The sequence below is a fragment of the Marmota flaviventris genome, chromosome 2 (genome assembly GCF_047511675.1).
Source record: "Marmota flaviventris isolate mMarFla1 chromosome 2, mMarFla1.hap1, whole genome shotgun sequence".
Lineage (NCBI taxonomy): Eukaryota > Metazoa > Chordata > Mammalia > Rodentia > Sciuridae > Marmota > Marmota flaviventris.
This window is the reverse complement of record NC_092499.1, coordinates 51,537,808-51,548,845: the sequence shown is the minus strand read 5'-3', so window position 1 is coordinate 51,548,845 and position 11,038 is coordinate 51,537,808. Positions and strand designations below refer to the sequence as shown.

Genomic DNA, 11,038 nt, shown 5'->3' with positions numbered 1-11,038 from the left:
ATAAACTTTATATAACTACAATCAGCCAGTATGGACTCTGTGTTTGGATGTCATAGCTCCAAATTATATTTGTGAGATTTATCCATGTTATTGTATACAGTTGTATTTTGTTCTTTCTCACCTGTGTCTGAAATTCCATTGTGTGGATTTATCACACTTTTTCCATGCTTTCTACTGTTGACAAACATTTGGATTGTTTCCAGATGGGGGTTCTTGCTTCTTGGTGAATATGTAAACACATTTTCATTGAGTGTATTAACTAGGAATCCTGTGACTTATGTTGAGTCACAGAACAAATGTATGTCCATCTCTAGTCACTACTGCCAGTTTTCTCCAGTGGCCATGCTGACACTCCCACCAACAGAGAATCAAAGTTGCCACTATAATACATTCATCACAGTATTTGAAATTTTCTTTTTGAGACAGGATCTGGCTATGTGCCCCAGCTAGCTGGGAATCTCTAGGCTCAAGTGATCCTCCCCGCCTCAGCCTCCCAATCAGCTGGGATTATAGGTTTACACTATGACACCCGGCAATACTTGAAATATTCTTGTTTTTTTTTTTTAATTAGTTATACTTTTTAATCACACTGTTTTTAATTTCCATTTTCCTGATGCTTAATGAGTTTGAGTACCTTTTTTTCTCTCTACTAGATGTTTAAATAGCCTCTCCTGTCACATCACTGTTCACATCTTTTGTTCACATTTTCTATTAGATTTTCTGCCATTTTGACATTGATTTGTTGCATTTTAAAATATATTTTTGATAAGTCTCTTGTCAGATATATATATAGTGAATGTGTCTTGTTCAAATCTGTGGCTTGTTTCTTTATTCTTTTAATGGTATCCTTTGATAAGACAAGTTTTTAATTTATAAGTGGGCCAATTTACTATTCTTCCCCCTTCTTATATCCTGTTAAAGAAAACTTGATCCTTCATGTCATGAAGATATTCTGTTTTCCATGTCACAAAGAAATTCTTCTATATTTTCTTCTAAAAATCATATTCTTTTATCTTTCCCTTTATACATTAAGTAAGGATCATTTTTTCCTATTGATTTCCAGATGGCCCAGTACCTTATCCACTGCACATAGGGCTATCTTTGTCATGTTCCTGTGACCTCTCTCTCCTACTCCATAAGTCTAATTGCTTATCTTTATGCAGAAAACACACTACCTTTATTACAAGTTTTTTTGAAATTTTAATAGGCAAGATGAGTGTAGGTGTACATGTGGGAGAAAGAGACCCCATTAAGATATCAATTAGTTTTTTTCTTTTTTATTTATTAATTATCATAAATTTTATTTAATATGCTAAAAAGTGTTACAATTATCTAAAATACAGATATGACGATACCCAAAATTAAATTTAACTATGGAATATTTTTTTCCATTAACTCTCTTGTAGAACAAGTGTTCTAAGTAACACACTCTGGTAAATAAACAGACATTATGTTTTCAGGTAGTAAGAGCTGGCCCCCAGGCTAAGTCCAGGTTGTTGATGAAAACTTATAGCTCTCAACATGAAACAGGGTATGTAATTTTCTGTACAAGCTGCATGAGGTCAATTACATTAAGCTTTCAACATCCAAGTGCTTAAAGGAAGATAGATAGTATTTACTTTAATGCAATGGGAAAAATATAAAACCCTCTTTTCTTACCTTTCCTGACATTCTATCATATGAATTTTTGGTGCTTCATCCTCTATTGAGAATCAAAGGGTCTAATAGAAGGAGTTATTTTAACACAAGGGTTAATGCCTGACCATCCTGGGTATCCTGAACTTGTGGATGTTCTTAGTTAATTTACTCAGTTGAGGCCAATCAAAAGATCTCCTATCCAATTCACTTCCTACAGGACTCTAAACTCTGAAGTTCTACTCTGGTTATCAAATATGGCAGAGTGCCAAAGATGAAGAGCATACTTATGCATAAACCATATGACCCAGGAATTCAAGTCTTTTTTATTTCAATGATAGTAAAGGATCTGAGAGCTTTCATCATCTAACATAAGGCTTGTTCCCCCAACACCCCACACACTATTCTCCTGATGTCTGATTAGCCAGGGACCCTTGGGACACATTCTCATGTCATAGGATAATCAAAGTCATAAGGATTCCATGATTGCCAAAACCTCAATTTTTGCTTATATTAAAAAAGTCTTAGTATTTCAATTTATGAAACTCATGTTGTTCCGTATACATTTAGCTACTATAACAATTTGCTGGAAAAATTAAGTATATGTAGTTTAAGAAAGACCTAGTATTTTAACAAAAAAGTGTCTTTTGATCTGCCATTTATTCTAAGTAAATTATATCAAATGTGCTGGTTGAGGTGAAGTTTATGGAGCTTACAAGTACACCGGTGAGTATATTCATAAGGTCCTTACACAACACCCTTATCCAGCCATTGTTAACCAACATCTTACCACTCCTACAGGGAGCTGGAGTCCTTTAAAAACTAGCCTTGTCTTGAAGGATTCAGTGAGGTGCTGTGGAAGGAGCCCAAGCAGACAGATCTGAATTTAAACATTTGTCCCACCATATATTGCTACTAAGCAAATTACTTAGATTTTTGGAACCTTACTTTACTTATTTAAAAATTAATATACAACAACACTTACCCCTGAAGTTTTGTTATGATGCTTACATGAGTTATATCCATGAAGCACTTAAGAGATTACCTGTCACATTAGCAAATGTTCAACATTCATTTCCTTTTTTCAGTCCATCCACCAATCTCAGACGCATTAGGATGTTACCAAAGGGTCATCCACATCATAATAGTTATGCAACCAATTTCAGCTTGAAACGTCTATGTAACTCTGAAATTCTCAATATTCTACAATAACCTGGATTTCTAGGAGTACAAATGTGGCACATAGGACCAATACATGATGATCTTGAAAATGACTTCCAGATATTTCAAAAAGTAATATTCAGTAAAAACCAAAATACCAAATTGAAAATTCAGCGCCATCTTAGTATACCACTATTTAGCCAAATAAGATACCCCACAAGGCAGCTGTGATATTTTCTACTCTACCAGCAAAGCAAAAACTACATGCTTCCCTTAGACTTTCTAAATTTTACCATTTTCTTTTATTCAAAGACAGATATGGTTGACTTATTTCATGCTAAGAAATAGTTACCTCTGTTGCTGAGTGCTTAAAATTTTTGTTGTTTATAGCCTCTTTGGGGCCTTCCTTCTTATGACATCTATGACATTCTTATGTCATTATGTATGCTATGCTGAAGTATTTTGCTCAAAAATTGTTCTTACATGTTTGTCTAAATCCCTAATAGAGCAATAGTACATGTAAAAAACCTTGAACTTCATACCCTTGAAAAGTCCAAGATCATGTCATTTTCTATACTAAAAGCATTGATGTTAGGAAAGAAAAGGTGGGAAGAGAAAGTTTCTGATCCACATCTTCAGGAATATGAGAGAGAAAAACGTAAGCTTACCATGTCTCAAATCAAGGTGCATTTAAACTAGAGATGGAAAAACAAACACCAAACATTGGGCTCTCCCTTTTAAGACCTCTGAAATATGCCCACGGGGAGAGATCAAAGACTTTTGAAAAGACACCAGGACAGCAGAGGGCTGCAGTCAACGTTTCCCAGACCTCCTGTATTCTAGTGTCCATACTCTGCTGGGCATTCCTGTTGGGTGTAAGGACTTCCTCACTGGATATCAGTTTACTTCCAACCTATTGATTACATTACTGTACTCCAATTTGTGGAACAACCTCGCTGCTGCCTGTCAATACCATTACCTTTGCTATTTTATCTCTAATGAGCCCTATCTCCTATTTTCAATTATCAATTCAATGCAATGAAGTACTGGCAGCTTTTTTGCCTCCCCAAAAATACCAGGGAAACGGTTTAACACGCTCACAAGCTACTTGCAAATCAGCATCAGGATGGTGATTGGAGTGGCCTGCCAGTAAAGATAGTCTTTATTTTTTATATATATACTTTTTATTGTTGGTTGTTCAAAACATTACATAGTTCTTGATATATCATATTTCACACTTTGATTCAAGTGGGTTTTGAACTCCCATTTTTACCCCGTATACAGATTGCAAAATCAAATCAGTTACACATCCACTGATTTACATAATGCCATACTAGTGTCTGTTGTATTCTGCTGCCTTTCCTATCCTCTACTATCCCCCCTCCCCTCCCCACCCTTCCCCCCCTCTTCTCTCTCTACCCCATCTACTGTAATTCATTTCTCCCCCTTGTTTTTTTTCCCTTTCCCCTCACTTCCTCTTGTATGTAATTTTGTATAAGCCTGAGGGTCTCCTTCCATCTCCATGAAATTTCCCTTCTCTCTCCCTTTCCCTCCCACCTCTCGTCCCTGTTTAATGTTAATCTTCTTTTGATGCTCTTCTTCCCTACTCTGTTCTTAGTTACTCTCCTTATATCAAAGAAGACATTTGACATTTGTTTTTTAGGGATTGGCTAGCTTCACTTAGCATAATCTGCTCTAATGCCATCCATTTCCCTGCAAATTCTATGATTTTGTCATTTTTTAGTGCAGAGTAATACTCCATTGTGTATAAATGCCACATTTTTTTTATCCATTCGTCTATTGAAGGGCATCTAGGTTGGTTCCACAGTCTTGCTATTGTGAATTATGCTGCTATGAACATCGATGAAGCAGTGTCCCTGTAGCATGCTCTTTTTAGGTCTTTAGGGAATAGACCGAGAAGGGGAATAGCTGGGTCAAATGGTGGTTCCATTCCCAGCTTTCCAAGAAATCTCCATACTGCTTTCCAAATTGGCCGCACCAATTTGCAGTCCCACCAGCAATGTACAAGTGTACCCTTTTCCCCACATCCTCGACAGCACTTGTTGTTTGACTTCATAATGGCCGCCAATCTTACTGGAGTGAGATGGTATCTTAGGGTTTTGATTTGCATTTCTCTGACTGCTAGAGATGGTGAGCATTTTTTCATGTACTTGTTGATTGATTGTATGTCCTCCTCTGAGAAGTGTCTGTTCAGGTCCTTGACCCATTTGTTGATTGGGTTATTTGTTATCTTATTGTTTAATTTTTTGAGTTCTTTGTATACTCTGGATATTAGGGCTCTATCTGAAGTGTGAGGAGTAAAGATTTGTTCCCAGGATGTAGGCTCCCTATTTACCTCTCTTATTGTTTCTTTTGCTGAGAAAAAAACTTTTTAGTTTGAGTAAGTCCCATTTGTTGATTCTAGTTATTAACTCTTGTGCTATGGGTGTCCTATTGAGGAATTTGGAGCCCAACCCCACAGTATGTAGATCGTAGCCAACTTTTTCTTCTATCAGACGCCGTGTCTCTGATTTCATATCAAGCTCCTTGATCCATTTTGAGTTAACTTTTGTGCATGGTGAGAGAAAGGGATTCAGTTTCATTTTGTTGCATATGGATTTCCAGTTTTCCCAGCACCATTTGTTGAAGATGCTATCCTTCCTCCATTGCACACTTTTAGCCACTTTATCAAACATAAGATAGTTGTAATATTGTGGATTGGTTTCTGTGTACTCTATTCTGTACCATTGGTCCACCCGCCTGTTTTGGTACCAGTACCATGCTGTTTTTGTTACTATTGCTCTGTAGTATAGTTTGAAGTCTGGTATCGCTATACTGCCTGATTCACACTTCCTGCTTAGAGTTGTTTTTGCTATTCTGGGTCTTTTATTTTTCGATATGAATTTCATGATTGCTTTATCTATTTCTACAAGAAATGCCGTTGGGATTTTGATTGGCATTGCATTAAACCTATAGAGAATTTTTGGTAATATCGCCATTTTGATGATGTTAGTTCTGCCTATCCATGAACAGGGTATATTTTTCCATCTTCTAAGATCTTCTTCTATTTCTCTCTTTAGGGTTCTGTAGTTTTCATTGTATAAGTCTTTCACCTCTTTTGTTAGGTTGATTCCCAAGTATTTTTTTTTTGAGGATATTGTGAATGGAGTGGTTGTCCTCATTTCCATTTCAGAGGATTTGTCGCTGATATACAGGAATGCCTTTGATTTATGCATGTTGATTTTATATCCTGCCACTTTGCTGAATACATTTATTAGCTCTAATAGTTTCTTTGTAGACCCTTTTGGGTCTGCTAGGTATAGAATCATGTCACCTGCAAATAGTGATAATTTAAGTTCTTCTTTTCCTATTTTTATGCCTTTAATTTCTTTCATCTGTCTAATTGCTCTGGCCAGTGTTTCGAGAACTATGTTGAACAGAAGTGGTGAGAGAGGGCATCCCTGTCTTGTTCCAGATTTTAGAGGGAATGCCTTCAATTTTTCTCCGTTCAGAATGATGCTAGCATGAGGCTTAGCATAGATAGCTTTTACAATATTGAGGTATGTTCCTGTTATCCCTAGTTTTTCTAGTGTTTTGAACATAAAGGGATGCTGTACTTTGTCGAATGCTTTTTCCGCATCTATCGAGATGATCATATGGTTCTTATCTTTAAGTCTATTGATGTGGTGAATAACATTTATTGATTTCCATATATTGAAACAGCCTTGCATCCCAGAGATGAATCCTACTTGATCATGGTGCACAATTTTTTTGATATGTTTTTGTATCTGATTCACCAGAATTTTATTGAGGATTTTTGCATCTAGATTCATTAGAGATATTGGTCTGTAGTTTTCTTTCTTTGAAGTATCTTTGTCTGGTTTAGGAATCAGGGTGATGTTGGCCTTGTAGAATGAATTTGGAAGTTCTCCCTCTTTTTCTATTTCCTGGAATAGCTTGAAAAGTATTGGTATTAGTTCTTCTTTAAAGGTTTTGTAAAACTCTGCTGTATACCCATCCGGTCCTGGGCTTTTCTTAGTTGGTAGTCTTTTGATGGCTTCTTCTATTTCCTCAATTGATATTGGTCTGTTTAGGTTGTCTATATCATCCTGACTCAATCTGGGCAGATCATATGATTTAAGAAATTTATCGATGCCTTCACTATCTTCTATTTTATTGGAGTATAAGGATTCAATATAATTTCTAATTATATTCTGTATTTCTGAAGTGTCTGTTGTGATATTGCCTTTTTCATCCCGTTTGCTAGTAATTTGAGTTCTCTCTCTTCTTCTCTTCATTAGCATGGCTAAGGGTCTGTCGATCTTATTTATTTTTTCAAAGAACCAACTTTTAGTTTTGTCAATTTTTTCAATTGTTTCTTTTGTTTCGATTTCATTAATTTCAGCTCTGATTTTAATTATTTCTTGCCTTCTACTTCTTTTGCTGTTGTTTTGCTCTTCTTTTTCTAGGATTTTGAGATGAAGTGTGAGATCATTTATTTGTTGGTTTTTCCTTTTTTTAAGGAATGAACTCCAGGCAATGAATTTTCCTCTTAGAACTGCTTTCATTGTGTCCCATAGATTCCAATATGTTGTGTCTATGTTTTCATTTATCTCTAAGAATTTTTTAATTTCCTCCTTGATGTCTTCTATAACCCATTGATCATTCAGTAACCTATTGTTCATTCTCCAAGTGATGCATGATTTTTCCTTCCTTCTTTTATCGTTGATTTCCAGTTTCATTCCATTATGATCAGATAAGATGCATGGTATTATCTCCATTATAATGTCTAAGAGTTGCCCTGTGACATAATATATGATCTATTTTTGAGAAGGATCCATGTGCTGCTGAGAAAAAAAGTGTAACTGCTTGATGTTGGGTGGTATATTCTATATTTGTCAATTAAGTCTAGGTTATTAATTGTATTATTGAGTTCTATAGTTTCTTTATTCAATTTTTGTTTGGAAGATCTGTCCAGTGGTGAGAGAGGTGTGTTGAAGTCTCCCATGATTATTGTATGATGGTCTATTAGACTCTGGAACTTGAGAAGAGTTTGTTTGATGAACATAGCTGCACATTGTTTGGAGCATATATATTTATGATTGTTATGTCTTGTTGGTGTATGGTTCCCTTGAGCAGTATGTAATGTCCCTCTTTATCCCTTTTGATTAACTTTGGCTTGAAATCTATTTTATTTGATATGAGTATGGACACTCCTGTTTGTTTCCGAAGTCCATATGAGTGATATGATTTTTCCCAACCTTTCACCTTCAGCCTGTGTATGTCTTTTCCTATCAAATGCGTCTCCTGTAGGCAGCATATTGTTGGGTCTTGTTTTGTGATCCATTCTACTAGCCTGTGTCTCTTAATTGGTGAGTTTAAGCCATTAACATTTAGGGTTATTATTGAGATATGGGTTGTTCTTCCAGCCATATTTGTTTATTTATGTTACTAAACATGGTTTGTTTTCCTCTTTGATTATTATTCCCCCCTTTACTGTCCTACCTCCCACTGTTGGTTTTCATTGTTATTTTCCATTTCCTCTTCCTGTAATGTTTTGCCGAGGATGTTTTGAAGAGATGGTTTTCTAGCTGCAAATTCTTTTAGCTTTTGTTTATCGTGGAAGATTTTAATTTCATCTTCCATCCTGAAGCTTAATTTCGCTGGATACACAATTCATGGTTGGAACCCATTTTCTTTCAGCATTTGAAATATGTTGTTCTGGGATCTTCTAGCTTTCAGAGTCTGTGTTGAAAGATCAGCTGTTATCCTGATTGGTTTGCCCCTAAATGTAATCTGCTTCCTTTGTCTTGAAGCTTTTAAAATTCTCTCCTTATTCTGTATGTTGGGCATCTTCATTATAATGTGTCTAGGTGTGGATCTCTTATGATTTTGCACATTCGGCGTCCTGTAGGCTTCTAGGATTTGGGATTCTGTCTCATTCTTCAAGTCTGGAAAGTTTTCTCGTATTATTTCGTTGAACATATTGCTCATTCCTTTGGTTTGGACCTCTATACCTTCCTGTATCCCAATGACTCTTAAGTTTGGTCTCTTTATGTTATCCCATATTTCTTGGATGTTCTGCTCTTGGTTTCTTAAGAGTCTCGCTGAGCTGTCTATGTTCTTTTCAAGTTGAAATACTTTATCTTCATTGTCTGATGTTCTATCTTCTAAGTGTTCTACTCTGCTGGTAGTATTCTCATTTGAGTTTTTAAGTTGGTTTATTGCTTCCTGCATTTCTAGGATTTCTGTTTGTTTGTTTTTTATAACTCTACCTCCCTGTATAGTTGATCCTTTGCTTCTTGGATTTGTCTATGTAATTCATTGTTGAAGTGATCTTTCATTGTCTGATTTTGCTGTCTAATGTCTTCCTTGAGACTCCAGATCATCTGAAGCATGTAAATCCTGAACTCTTTATCTGACATTCCATCTGGTGCAGCTATTACCTCTTCTAAAGTTGAGTTGAACTGCATTGCTTGTGGTCCTTTCTTTCCTTGTCTTTTCATACTGCTCGTGTTTCTTTCTGCTAAAAATATGGAACGCTTCATGAATTTGAGTGTCATCCTTGCGCAGGGGCCATGCTAATCTTCTCTGTATCGTTCCAATTTTAGTATATGTGCTGCCAAAGCAAGCACTAAAGATAGTCTTTAATGAGCAAATTCCAGCCTTCAAATATCTTATTGCATGTGTAACAAATCTAAGAATTAATTACTAGCAGACTTACAGCATTGGCTATAAACTATATCTAGATGCTAAATGATTTTGACTATAAAACGACTATGATTTTTTTTTACTATTGCTTTTTCACAAATAAATAAGAAAATTTGGTTTAAAATACATGTTGAACATCAATATTCATAGCAGCACAATTCACAATAGCTAGACTGTGGAACCAACCTAGATGCCCTTCAATAGATGAATGGATAAAAAAAATGTGGCATTTATACACAATGGAGTATTACTCTGCACTAAAAAATGACAAAATCATGGAATTTGCAGGGAAATGGATGGCATTAGAGCAGATTATGCTACGTGAAGCTAGCCAATCCCTAAAAAACAAATGCAAAATGTCTTCTTTGATGCCGCAGTCTGGCTGGGCACAAATCACGAGCCACTGAAGCAGGAACAAACTTTATTTTTGAAACTGCAGGAAAACACTTCACACAGCTCCCGGGGAATCCTCCCGAACGCCACGCGGCTTGTCCAGGAACCCACTGCTGGAACTATCTCTCCCGGAAATCCCTCCTCCTGCACTTCCCCAACCAATGGGAACTCTCGGGAAATCCCCGGAAATCCCCACGAGAACTCCAAAATAGTGCGAGAACTCAAAAGTTGCGGCAGAGGAGGATAGTAATGCCTCGCCTGTCAATCAATACTGTTGGCAAAATGCCAGGGGCCATACAGACTCGGCCGTGGCTCTCAGCATCTCCCCCTTTTTGTTTAATTAAACAACAAGCAATGTGGCTTAGGGACCGTGCCTGTTAGGCAGTCCAATTCAACATATGGTCCTTACCCGTCATCGGATGAACTGACCTCTAGGCATCAGCCTCCTGTCTTAGGTTGGTACCACTGCAATTGGATCATACCCGTCACTGACTACCGGTCCAGCATACAGCCATACTTGTGGAGAGGCCTTTGCACCAGTGGGGGGGTGAGGTTCTTTGCCTCACCTCTGTTGGCCCCCAAATTTTAGACCATCACTAGTAGAAGGGAGGAGGATGCAAAATGCCATGACACTAAGCCAATTGAGGGCTCCTTTGAAAAATTGTACCACCGGTGACACCATCAGCAAAAATAATCCAGCACTACCACAATTCGCTGTACCAACAGATAGTTCACAATGCATACAAGTGATACATAGTCCAGGCAAGGTCTGCAAGCAATTCAAAGCAGAGGAATCTGTCAATATGTCCATTTCCTCCCAAAGTAAATCGACTCCTTAATTGAGCATTACTTGTTGAGTTATTATTCATTGATGCATCAGTTTTTACAGTTTGTTGTGATAACTATCGAAGAAGCTGTAGTTTGGTTTTATCTTTGTCTTCACCGGCACTGGGATGAAGATAGGAAGTCTGGCAATGATGCTAAGAAAAAAAATTATGTAACATTCCAACAGGCACTAAGAAAACAATTTTTTGAACAATTTACATTATCCTGAACAGAATTATTAAATATAATGAGAAGGAAAGGTGAAAGTAAACAAACAGATCTGTTAACCTCCTTATTTGTTCACATATTAAAA

At 36.7% G+C, this 11,038-nt stretch overlaps 1 non-coding gene across 1 annotated transcript; it reads right to left on the bottom strand.

Annotated features, from left to right (window-relative positions):
- Nucleotides 1-9,324: 9,324 nt before the first annotated feature.
- On the bottom strand, nucleotides 9,325-9,431 carry LOC114081992 (U6 spliceosomal RNA). Its single transcript, XR_003580909.2, has one exon. It is a non-coding gene; the product is annotated as a U6 spliceosomal RNA (small nuclear RNA).
- Nucleotides 9,432-11,038: the final 1,607 nt, after the last annotated feature.